Source organism: Cygnus olor, chromosome 1 (genome assembly GCF_009769625.2).
Source record: "Cygnus olor isolate bCygOlo1 chromosome 1, bCygOlo1.pri.v2, whole genome shotgun sequence".
Classification (NCBI taxonomy): domain Eukaryota; kingdom Metazoa; phylum Chordata; class Aves; order Anseriformes; family Anatidae; genus Cygnus; species Cygnus olor.
Genome location: NC_049169.1, coordinates 73268278 through 73279704, shown reverse-complemented (window position 1 = coordinate 73279704; position 11427 = coordinate 73268278). Strand labels below are relative to the sequence as shown.

At 43.8% G+C, this 11427-nt stretch overlaps 1 long non-coding RNA gene across 1 annotated transcript; it reads left to right on the top strand.

The window, feature by feature from the left end:
• The first annotated feature begins 4164 nt into the window (after nt 1-4164).
• On the top strand, nt 4165-8153 carry LOC121073944. The gene is made up of 3 exons (XR_005822024.1): nt 4165-4525; nt 7588-7591; nt 8141-8153. It is a non-coding gene; the product is annotated as an uncharacterized LOC121073944 (long non-coding RNA).
• The last annotated feature ends 3274 nt before the right edge of the window (nt 8154-11427 follow it).

Genomic DNA, 11427 nt, shown 5'->3' with positions numbered 1-11427 from the left:
GTAAGAAAAAGGTTGTATGTTCTCAGGCATTTCTTAATCAGTACATTCTTTCTGAAACAGAATTAGATATATTTCGGTGTAAGTTTGTTCATTTTAAGGTTTCCATAGGCATTTTGCTTGACAGTTATTATGTTGTCACACATGTTGTTTTGCTTTGCAACCAGATTGGCCTGGAGTTGTATCTGTGTATCCTCCACATGCCTTTGCTCAAAGTACATCTTAACTAAATGTAATAGAAGGGCAATGCCAGACAAGATCTTCAGAAATTATACAAAATGTAACAGGAAGATACTTGTCATTAACACATAATCAAAATTTCTGATGATGTGATTTTTCCTTGGTAGCCTATAATAGTGCTTAATTATACTTACATAATTTCTTATGTCAACTTCTACTTTCCCTTGCTATAAATAAAGCCTATTACTACTTACTCATCCCTCAGCAGATATACAGGAGGGTTTACTATTTTCCTGGCAACATGTTGGAGGACAAATCATCCTTTGCCCCCCAACTCTTTACTTTTCTACATCAAACAAACAATTATTTTGACTTCGCTTCATCGGTCATCTGTTCTTCAATTTTATAATTTCTTATGATCATGTGGATATTTTGCATCAATCTGAAACGTTAGTGCCCAAATCTGGATTAAATGTTTCACCCGAGGGCTCGTAATTGTTTGACTTTACTCAACAGTAAACTTCCAAGCCTTAAGTATTGCATTCCTCTTACAACATTCTAAAATAACAGTGCTGTTGCTAACAATAGCTGTGCTATTAACCCTGAACCTTCCCAGCCTGCTTCTATTGTACCAGTTATTCCACACTTCCCATTTGTTCAGGGCCTGTTATTTCTCAGGTCATACTTAAAACTTTTCTCACCTGCATCTGTTAAGTCACTGCCTTCTACCAGGTAGGATTTCCACTGACAATTGCACTTCATCTGAACACCAACAGACTGTAATATCTCATGAAGTTGAACCTGTTTTTATATTATGGGATGAAATAAAAATAAGATTATCTATTCTACCATGACCATCATATTCTTGACCACATTATTGCCTCTTGCTATGGTTTCTTTGTCATCTCAGCATTTCTGAGTGCATATAATCAAGAATACATGGTAAATCAAACAGACCTCACCCACAGACGCCCATCTTGTTTTGTATTACACTGAGCCTAATTAGTAGCAAGGACAACTGAAGAGTATCTGAAAACTGAAAGCTCTTTGAGAGCAACAAGAACTGGCCACCTGACCCAGAACTCATAGGGAGAACACTGAATACTGCATTTTTACAAAAGTTGATCTTGATTAGGTTTATCTGCTCATAGTTGCACTGTTATCTGCTTGTCCTTAAAGAACTAACTTGTGTGAAGATTTTAAGGCTTCTTAGAGGGGTATAAATGAAGCAGCTTTTAACAATTCCCAGTGAGAGAGGGAGGTAGGAGAATCTTATCAAGTAGAGATAGAGCCCTGACGGCATTAAACTAGGATGCTACTTAGTGTCTTTGCTAACTATGGTGCATTGTGCAAATTAACTAAAGCAAGAAGCCTTGGGCCTCTTACCAAGGTCAGTCTCTTAATAAGAGTGTGATATATGGAGTAATAATTCGTGTCAAGAAGATGGTTGATGTTAATAAAGAAGGGGGAGATGTGGGAGTGTGGCCGTGGGGGTCGACAAGCCCCATGGTTGGTGATAACATCGGACTCTTAACGATGAGGCCATCAGGAATGTAAAGAGTTTAGAGGGAACAAAGAAGGGTGATTCAGGAGACGCCATGCCATCTCGGGTTGCTTGTTCTCCAGCCGTTAAGGCATGGAAGTTGCTGGTGGTTTGCTAGTTGCCGGGCAAAGTTGTTTGACCAATGAAGAGTTAGCGGAAAAGGACTGCTGTGGGGCGAATAGTGTAAGAAGGGAGCCTGTCCTCAGTATGGGATGCAACACGATATGATGAAGTTCTGTCATCAATAAAGTAGTAGCAGTTACTGATCCTAAAAGAACCCTGGTGTGTGTGTGGTCGTTACGCCACAAATGGCACCCGAACAGGGACCTGAAGAAAACAAACAGCGACATGAACAGCAGGAACAGGGACAGGCTAACAGAACAGGGACCAGGACAGGAACAGGGACATTGATCGCCTCATGAAGACAGGTTCGGCCAAACTCAGCAAACCGCTCAAAGAAGCTCGTATAGAAGGTTGCTGGAAATAGGCGCACTGGAGCTGGAAGGAAGCTCAAGCTGAGAGAAGCGGACCCGTGCACACAACTGCCCCTCGCTGGCTGAAGGTAAGCAGTTGCGCATTATGGGGAATCACACGTCCTTAGAAACAAAGACTGTCCTGGTAACCTTACAGCTTATTCAGACAGTTTATGATCCTGAAACATGGGACCAAATTGAGGTCAAGGTGTGGGACTCTGTTACTAAAAACGACAAGGTTGCAGTGGGATTGCTTGGCCCCTGGCGAGCAATCTCTGAGGCCTTAAAGAGCCGTGTGCGACCACAATCAGAAACGTGTGCTTTGCCGGATCGTGAGGGAGCTGCGGGCTCGTCCACCGATCCTTCTGCTACATCATCGGCCCCCCCCCCGCCGCTACTGCCATCGCAGGCCTTTGCTGTTACGCCCCCTGGTGACCTGGACCTTCCTTTTGATCCAAGCCCTATAGGCCCTGAAAAGGAGCCAGATCTGTTTCCCTTAGATCCGGGAGGAATAGGATACATAAGGCCCGAAGGCCGAGTTGCTTAACAACTTAAAGCGAGACATATTGTACCCGCGACTAGCCCTGGAACTCTCCGGTGTTTGTAATCAAGAAAAGGAATGGAAAATGGAGACTTGTTATATGATCTGAGAAAAATTAATGAAGTCGTGGAAGATATGGGAGCACTTCAACCAGGATTACCAACTCCAACTATGTTCATGGACACCAATAGTAACAGACTTAAAGGATTGTTTGTTAAACACTTGCCAGAATTTGGAAAACTTTGCCATGTTTATGTTTCCATTGATACCTTTTCTGATTGTACATATGTATAGGCGTACTCGGGTTTCCTATGAATATGTAAAAGCAATGTTCTATATATTTAGAAAGTTCAACGGTTGTGTGTGCGTGTTGGTAGAGTGTAGACTCCCCGCGCACCCAGCACTGTTTACTTGCCTTTTATAAATATTACTAAATTCAGATTGAGTTGTATCTTCATTTATAACAGGAGTGTGAGCCTATCTTAAGAAACTGGTAGAAACTGGTCCTGTGGATGGACAAGAGCCAAGGAGCAACTGAGTCTGTGCAAAGACAACAGGTCAACTAGTGGTGACGAGGAAGAGTCATCAACCTTCATCCCCATGACCCCCGACGACCATCACCAGGAGACAGTGCGCAAGCGCAGATGGGAGGAGATTATGGAAATGACTCCTTGGAACTAACTTTAATGTGAAGCGGGGACAGGTTATGAATATGTACAGGCGTATTGTGAAACGTCATGCATATGTAACTTCTTGCTGCATATAACCATGGCAAATTGCCGTGTCAGGTGCACACAACTTTGGCGGGACTACCTCACTGTGCTGCCCAGCGCTGAATAAACGTACCTACTTTACAATCGTACTGATTGTGGATTCCATTTTCCGCAAGTCAGTTTGGCAAGCCAGCCAGGAGACACTCTGCTCGGCTGTGGGATCGACTGCGGAGCGGACGCCCCTAGGTGCACCCCGAGTATTTTCCTTGGAGAAGCCTCCACTCTCAGCCGCTCACTGTGGGAGCAGACAAAGACCTCCTGAAGCCGCGGACAAACGGTATGTTTTACAGTACAGGAAGGGCCTGTAAGTTGTATGCATGGCCGGGGCAGCTGGTAAATCTCACAGAGACATCTGGCATGCAGCATAGTCCCCATATGGGAGGAAGGTACCCTACAGGCAGACCGATAGAGCAGTCAAGGGGTATTTGCTGACCGATAGAGCGGCCGCTAGCGATCTTGGGAACAGATAAGCAAATCTGAGGTTACCACTGCATCCCAGTTTTGGGAGCCAGGACGGACCTGCTAATGACTGTATAAGAAGCAGGAGAAGGGTAAGCGGGCCTCTCAAAATTGTGACAAGGTTATATGGGTAATATTTGCAGCTGCTGGAGGGATATTAATTGGAGTGTTAATCATTGTATGTCTTATTTATGGATGTCTGGGTATCTCATGTTGAAAGCATTTGTGTAAGTGTATGTGTTTGAGACAAAGTATTGTTGTGAAGTGAGTTACTCCAGGAGGAACACGGCCAGAGACGATACAAACAAGTTTGGTTATTGTTTTAAGTGATATATTCTTGTGGTATGAACGAGAAGTGCAAGGGGACTCTCTGTGTGATTGCGTAATTGTGCTGTGTGAGTGAGACGCAGCATCGCTGCGAAGAGAGTGAGAAGTTCCGATCTGCGGTTCCGTATTCTCCGTGAGGGGAACGGCTGGAGACGAACAAAGCGCATGACAGACTGAAAAGAAGTGCTGTTTTATCCAAGTGTTGATTGGTGGTGCCCAATATACGGGCCCGGTGGTGCATCGTGTAATCCTATTTTGTTCTTAAATGTTTTGAGTGTGACAAGGAGGAAGGTGGGAGCATTATCTAAGTAACAGTTTAGAAGTTTTGGTATATTCGCGGTGGTGTTTGGTCAGTTTCCCAAGTGTCGGGGGAGGGGGGCTGACTGATTATCAGAGCAGTAGAACACAGAGAGTCACTTCTTTGGTGGTTCGGGCTTGAACCCTGGGAATTTGGTAAGAAGGGGGAGACCAAATTTGTTTAGGCTTCAATACTTTTTTAAACCCACATATTGATGGATACGCAGGAGTGATTCCTTGTTTTGTGTGGGCTTACTAACAAAGGGCATGAGAAAAATTAGCATTCAGCTTGAAATTCGGTCTTGTTGAAATGTAAATTTTGTGAAAAAGGTGGCATTTTTTGTGTAGAAGATGGAAGGCTGAATGCTTCAGGTGTTTTCCCGAAGTCCTGTGGATTTATGATTGGAACAGGGCTCATTAATATTCTGAAATAGTAAAGTTTGTATGTGGAAAAAAGAGTTTAATCCCAGAGAATTGGGACATTTGGGAAGAAGATTAGGAAAATACAGTAAAATCCTGCAATAAAAAGGTTTGCATGGAAATTGAAACAAGGGACAGTAACTAATATAAATAAATAAAAGGGAATGGGAAATCAAGGAAATGGGTAATATCCAAAACAAAGACGTTTTAAAGAAAGCCTCCTTGGGTGCATATTGGCACATTGGAAGGATATTGTTGGAAATGGGGTGCACAGAAAGCAAGAGGACTTCCACTAAGTATTGCAATCAGTGGTGGCCACTATATAAACTAAATATCCACTTTATGGATCAGTCGACTATAACAGTGTCTTGCAATTAATGTTGTTTTTGAGGAGAGAAGGAAAATAGGATGAAATGTTGTATACTGATATGTTGTTTCAGCATCTTGGAGGGAAAAGGTATGGAATTAAGTTGGCCCCTGACTGAGCCTTTGGTGTTGGCATTAGAAAAGTACAGGCTGGAGGAAGATAAAGGAAGTGTTAAAGGGGTTGTTGAAGGTGTTAAAGGTTGTGTGGCATGTAGTATTTGGCAGAGCTGTTTGAAGTTGAATGAGCAGGGAAAGAGGATATAGGAATGTTAATAGTTCCGCCTCAACCCGAGGCTGAGATCTCAAAATCACGGGTGCGAGCCCTCTGGGGCAGAGGGACCATGATGGGTCCGAGAGAGTTGTCATGGAAACAGAAAAGCAGCTAACTCTTAAAACAACCTGAGTTCATGTGTGAGCTCAGATTGCCAATGGGACCGCTCAGGGAACTGTCAACGATTGCATTCCCCTGACCGACGCCCCCCACTGAGACCCTAATCACCCCAGAAATTATGTAAATACCAAAATTTGTTTAAATTGGGAATTGAGAATCTGTTCCAACAAGGTCCAGAAGAAACCCCTATGGAATTTTTGAATTTTTGGACCAACTTTGAAATGCAATGTAGAAAAAAAAAAACAAAAAACAAACAGACAAAAAATTTGGACCTGGCTTCAGAAAACAAACAGAGGCAATTGGCTAGCCTCTTCCTAGGGCAATCAGCCCCTGATATCAGAAATAAATTGTCTTAGGCTGCAGGATAAACTTACAACAGTCAGGAATGATGGGGACCTGGGGCATCTACCCTAGCAGGTCCACTAGTTGAAATGAAGCTAGGAAACGAAGAGAGAGGCTTGAATTTTTTGTTGGTTACAGGAGCTTCTTTCTCTGTGTTAATTAGTCTGTAAATGTAATAGGAGCAACTGGCCAACAGGAAAAGGCGGGTTTTTTTTTGCAATGCTTGAAATTTAAATCGGGAAAAATGATTGGAATTACAAACTGAGAAAAACAGTCAAGTTTGGTTCATGGTACTAGATTTAAAGGACGCCTTTTTCTGCCTGCCCGTGGCAACTGAAAGCCAGAAACTCTTTGCCTTTGAATGGGAATATCCTAACAGAGGATGGAAAACTCAGCTTACATGGACAGTGTTACCACAGGGATTCAAGAATAGTCCCACCATTTTCGGGAACTGTGATCTTGAAGCTTGAAATACCTCTTTGGGAAAAGGGGACACTGTAGCAATACGCAAATGGTAGCCACTGAAGAAGAAAAGGAATGTGTATAATGGACTATTAGTTTACTAATTTTTTTCAGCACTAATACTGTGAACCCAGCCTCTTTCCTTAGTAACAGAGTTTCCAGATTACCCATTCATGATGGCATCAAGACCATGGACACGGTATACTCCAGCTGACGAGACTTAAAGGATACATCCCTAGAAGATGTGGAGGATTGGTATATAGATGGCAGCAGCTTCGTCTGCCAGGGACTTCGCCTCACAGGATATGCGGTAACAAACATCAGCCCAAAAGGTGGAAATCATCACCTTGATAAGAGCTTCTGAACTGGCAAACATTTGGACAGATTTGAAATATGCCTTTGGTGTGGTGCATGCACACGGGTAATTTGGAAGGAGAGAGGACTTTTATCTTCCTCGATTAAACATGCAGAAGAGATACTGAAGTTACTCCAAGCAGTATACCTGCCTACTAAAGTTGCCATTTTGCACTGTAAAGGACATCAGGCAGGGGATACTGATATTGAAAGGGGAAATAGATTGGCTGATGCAGGAGCCAAAGGGGTGGCTGAACAGGTATCTGAGAGTCAAATTTTGGCACTAGTACCAGGAACAGAAAATCAGGCATTAACAAAAGCTTTAGAAAATGAAGTAGAATATTCTAAGATGTAAACAGAAAACGTTACCTACAGGTTTAACGTAAATAAATGATGGGAGAATTGTGATACCATATTAAATTGAATGGTAACTGGAGAACATAATAAAGCATGCTGGGGAGCTGAAGTAGCATAAGAGTTTTTTAATGGAAAATGGATAGGGCCTAATTTGTATACCACAGTAAGACAGGTAACTCAGCAATGCGATCTTTGTCTCCAGACTAATCCCAAGAACACTCCCAAGCCAAAAATGGGCCAAATTGGAAAAGGTAATGGGCCTGGACAACAATGGCAGACTGATTTCACCGAACTCCCAAGAAAAGGGGGGTACCGGTATTTATTGGTATTAACTGATACCTTTTCAGGATGGCCAGAAGCATTTCCAACCAGACCAGCCAAGGCTTGGGAGGTAACGAAGATATTACTACAAGACATAATACCACGTTTTGGAGTTCCAGCAACTATATCCTCTGACAGGGGACCACACTTTATCTCAAGAGTGGTACGACAAATTAGCCGCCATTTGGGTATAGACTGGCAACTTCATACTCCAATATTGCCCTCAGTCGAGTGGCCAAGTAGAAAAAATAAACCACTTAATCAAACAGCAAATTGTAAAATTGGGACAGGAAGCAAATTTGGCCTGGCTTCAGTCTCTTCCTTTAGCCCTTTTGCGTATACGAATTAGAACAAGGGCAAAGGAAGGGCTAAGCCCCTTTGAAATCTTATATGGACGACCTTATAGAATACAAAGAGGGATATCCATGCAAGCTGGGGATGAAATTATGACCTCCTATATGGTGGCCTTAGGTAAACAGCTCAATGAAATTGGAAAGCATATGAGTGGGACTCGGGGTAGAGGGTTAGATGGACCAGTGCACAATATACAACCTGGAGATTGTGTGTATGTAAAGTCTCTTGCAGAGAAGACCTTGGAACCACAGTGGGAAGGACCGTTCCAGGTCACAAAAATCAGAATCAAGGAGCAGAATACCTGGATCTATCACAACAGAGTGAAAAAGGCACCCATGACCCCATGGAAGGTTACTCAGGTGCAACCTGGAAGGTTACATTTCTCACGGTCTTAATGGTATCATTGGTCAAGGAAACTGAACAGTGGGTGCACAATACCTATGTGAAACTCACCCAGGCAGTGAGTGATAGTTTCAACCTTTCTGACTGTTGGGTGTGCACAGTGCTGCCTAGAGGCAACCTAGAATTCCCCGTATGGGGCATACCCAGTATGAATTGGACATTGAACTTTGCGCACCCAAGAAATGGAACATGTCCATTTGGCAAGGAACATCTAGGGGAGAGATTTGAACTACTCCCACATGAAAATGTTAACATATACACCAGATGCTTAAATGATAGAACCCCATGCGTAGGTACAGGTCCACTTAGTTATTTAGCCCAGGAACCTGACAACTGTAGTATGGCAGAATATGTAGGAACTTTTAATCTTACTAAAATTAGAGATTATGGTGTAGGTGTCAATGAACTCAGGATCTCACGGCCTCAACTCTCTCACGCAAATCTGCAAGCTACAAAAAGGATTCTATTGGCTGTTATAAATGAAGATACAACTCAATCTGAATTTAGTAATATTTATAAAAGGCAAGTAAACAGTGCTGGGTGCGCGGGGAGTCTACACTCTACCAACACGCACACACAACCGTTGAACTTTCTAAATATATAGAACATTGCTTTTACATATTCATAGGAAACCCGAGTACGCCTATACATATGTACAATCAGAAAAGGTATCAATGGAAACATAAACATGGCAAAGTTTTCCAAATTCTGGCAAGTGTTTAACAAACAATCCTTTAAGTCTGTTACTATTGGTGTCCATGAACATAGTTGGAGTTGGTAATCCTGGTTGAAGTGCTCCCATATCTTCCACGACTTCATTAATTTTTCTCAGATCATATAACAAGTCTCCATTTTCCATTCCTTTTCTTGATTACAAACACCGGAGAGTTCCAGGGCTAGTCGCGGGTACAATATGTCTCGCTTTAAGTTGTTAAGCAACTCGGCCTTCGGGCCTTATGTATCCTATTCCTCCCGGATCTAAGGGAAACAGATCTGGCTCCTTTTCAGGGCCTATAGGGCTTGGATCAAAAGGAAGGTCCAGGTCACCAGGGGGCGTAACAGCAAAGGCCTGCGATGGCAGTAGCGGCGGGGGGGGGGCCGATGATGTAGCAGAAGGATCGGTGGACGAGCCCGCAGCTCCCTCACGATCCGGCAAAGCACACGTTTCTGATTGTGGTCGCACACGGCTCTTTAAGGCCTCAGAGATTGCTCGCCAGGGGCCAAGCAATCCCACTGCAACCTTGTCGTTTTTAGTAACAGAGTCCCACACCTTGACCTCAATTTGGTCCCATGTTTCAGGATCATAAACTGTCTGAATAAGCTGTAAGGTTACCAGGACAGTCTTTGTTTCTAAGGACGTGTGATTCCCCATAATGCGCAACTGCTTACCTTCAGCCAGCGAGGGGCAGTTGTGTGCACGGGTCCGCTTCTCTCAGCTTGAGCTTCCTTCCAGCTCCAGTGCGCCTATTTCCAGCAACCTTCTATACGAGCTTCTTTGAGCGGTTTGCTGAGTTTGGCCGAACCTGTCTTCATGAGGCGATCAATGTCCCTGTTCCTGTCCTGGTCCCTGTTCTGTTAGCCTGTCCCTGTTCCTGCTGTTCATGTCGCTGTTTGTTTTCTTCAGGTCCCTGTTCGGGTGCCATTTGTGGCGTAACGACCACACACACACCAGGGTTCTTTTAGGATCAGTAACTGCTACTACTTTATTGATGACAGAACTTCATCATATCGTGTTGCATCCCATACTGAGGACAGGCTCCCTTCTTACACTATTCGCCCCACAGCAGTCCTTTTCCGCTAACTCTTCATTGGTCAAACAACTTTGCCCGGCAACTAGCAAACCACCAGCAACTTCCATGCCTTAACGGCTGGAGAACAAGCAACCCGAGATGGCATGGCGTCTCCTGAATCACCCTTCTTTGTTCCCTCTAAACTCTTTACATTCCTGATGGCCTCATCGTTAAGAGTCCGATGTTATCACCAACCATGGGGCTTGTCGACCCCCACGGCCACACTCCCACATCTCCCCCTTCTTTATTAACATCAACCATCTTCTTGACACGAATTATTACTCCATATATCACAGGCTATGTGGAGATGGGCATGCTAGAAAAAGCTTACCATTAAATTGGAAGGTCATTGTATGGGGGCTATCTTAGCCCTTGAGGACCCCCTCTTCACTGAACCAACTCCGGGAATAGTCCAGACCTTATGGAGACAAACACGTACTGTTTCAAATAACCCCTTCGTGGTGAGACCCACGGGATTCCATGGTTTTGTAAGGCGGTTGATTCCATCCCTGGGAATAAGTGAATTAGAAAAAGCTGTCATAAACATCTCAGCCACATTAGAAATTATTGAAAATGCCACAGCTGATGCTCTTTCAGCATTACAGGAAGAAATTTCCTCCCTACACAAAGTCGTGCTTCAGAATAGTGAAACATGAGATTAGAAATTAGAGAGTGATTGATTAAGAATGAATATGTAGGCAACACTCATTGCTTAATATGTGCTACATTTGCGATGTACTGTGCCTGTGCTGCACTTAGGCCTCCAGATAGAGCCCCTAGGACCCCAAGAACCAGATCAAACCAACCTTATGGTTCGCACTTTGACCAAGGGCTCAGAGATAAGGAGGACTGTTCACAAAAGGACAAGATAAAGAATGTCAAACATGCAAGGCCTCGAGATAACAGGAGCCCCTCGAACCCCGAGAACTGGACCAAACCAACCTTATGGCCCAGATTGTGACTAAGGCCTCAGAGAGCACGCGCAAGGAGATGAGGTGAAAAGTTCAACCTGATGAAGACATCTTACTTCATCCTCACGACCCTCAGCGCCCACCACCAGAATACACTGCGCAAGCACAGACGGGAGGAGTTTATGAAAATGACTTCTTGGAACTAATTTTAATACGAAGCGGGGACAGGTCATGCGTATGTATAGGTGTACTGGGAAACTTCATGCATATGTAACTCTTTACTGTATATAACCAAAGCAAGTTGCCGCGTTAGGGCACACACGACTTTGGTGGGACTACCCCCCGTGCCGCCCAGCGCTGAATAAAC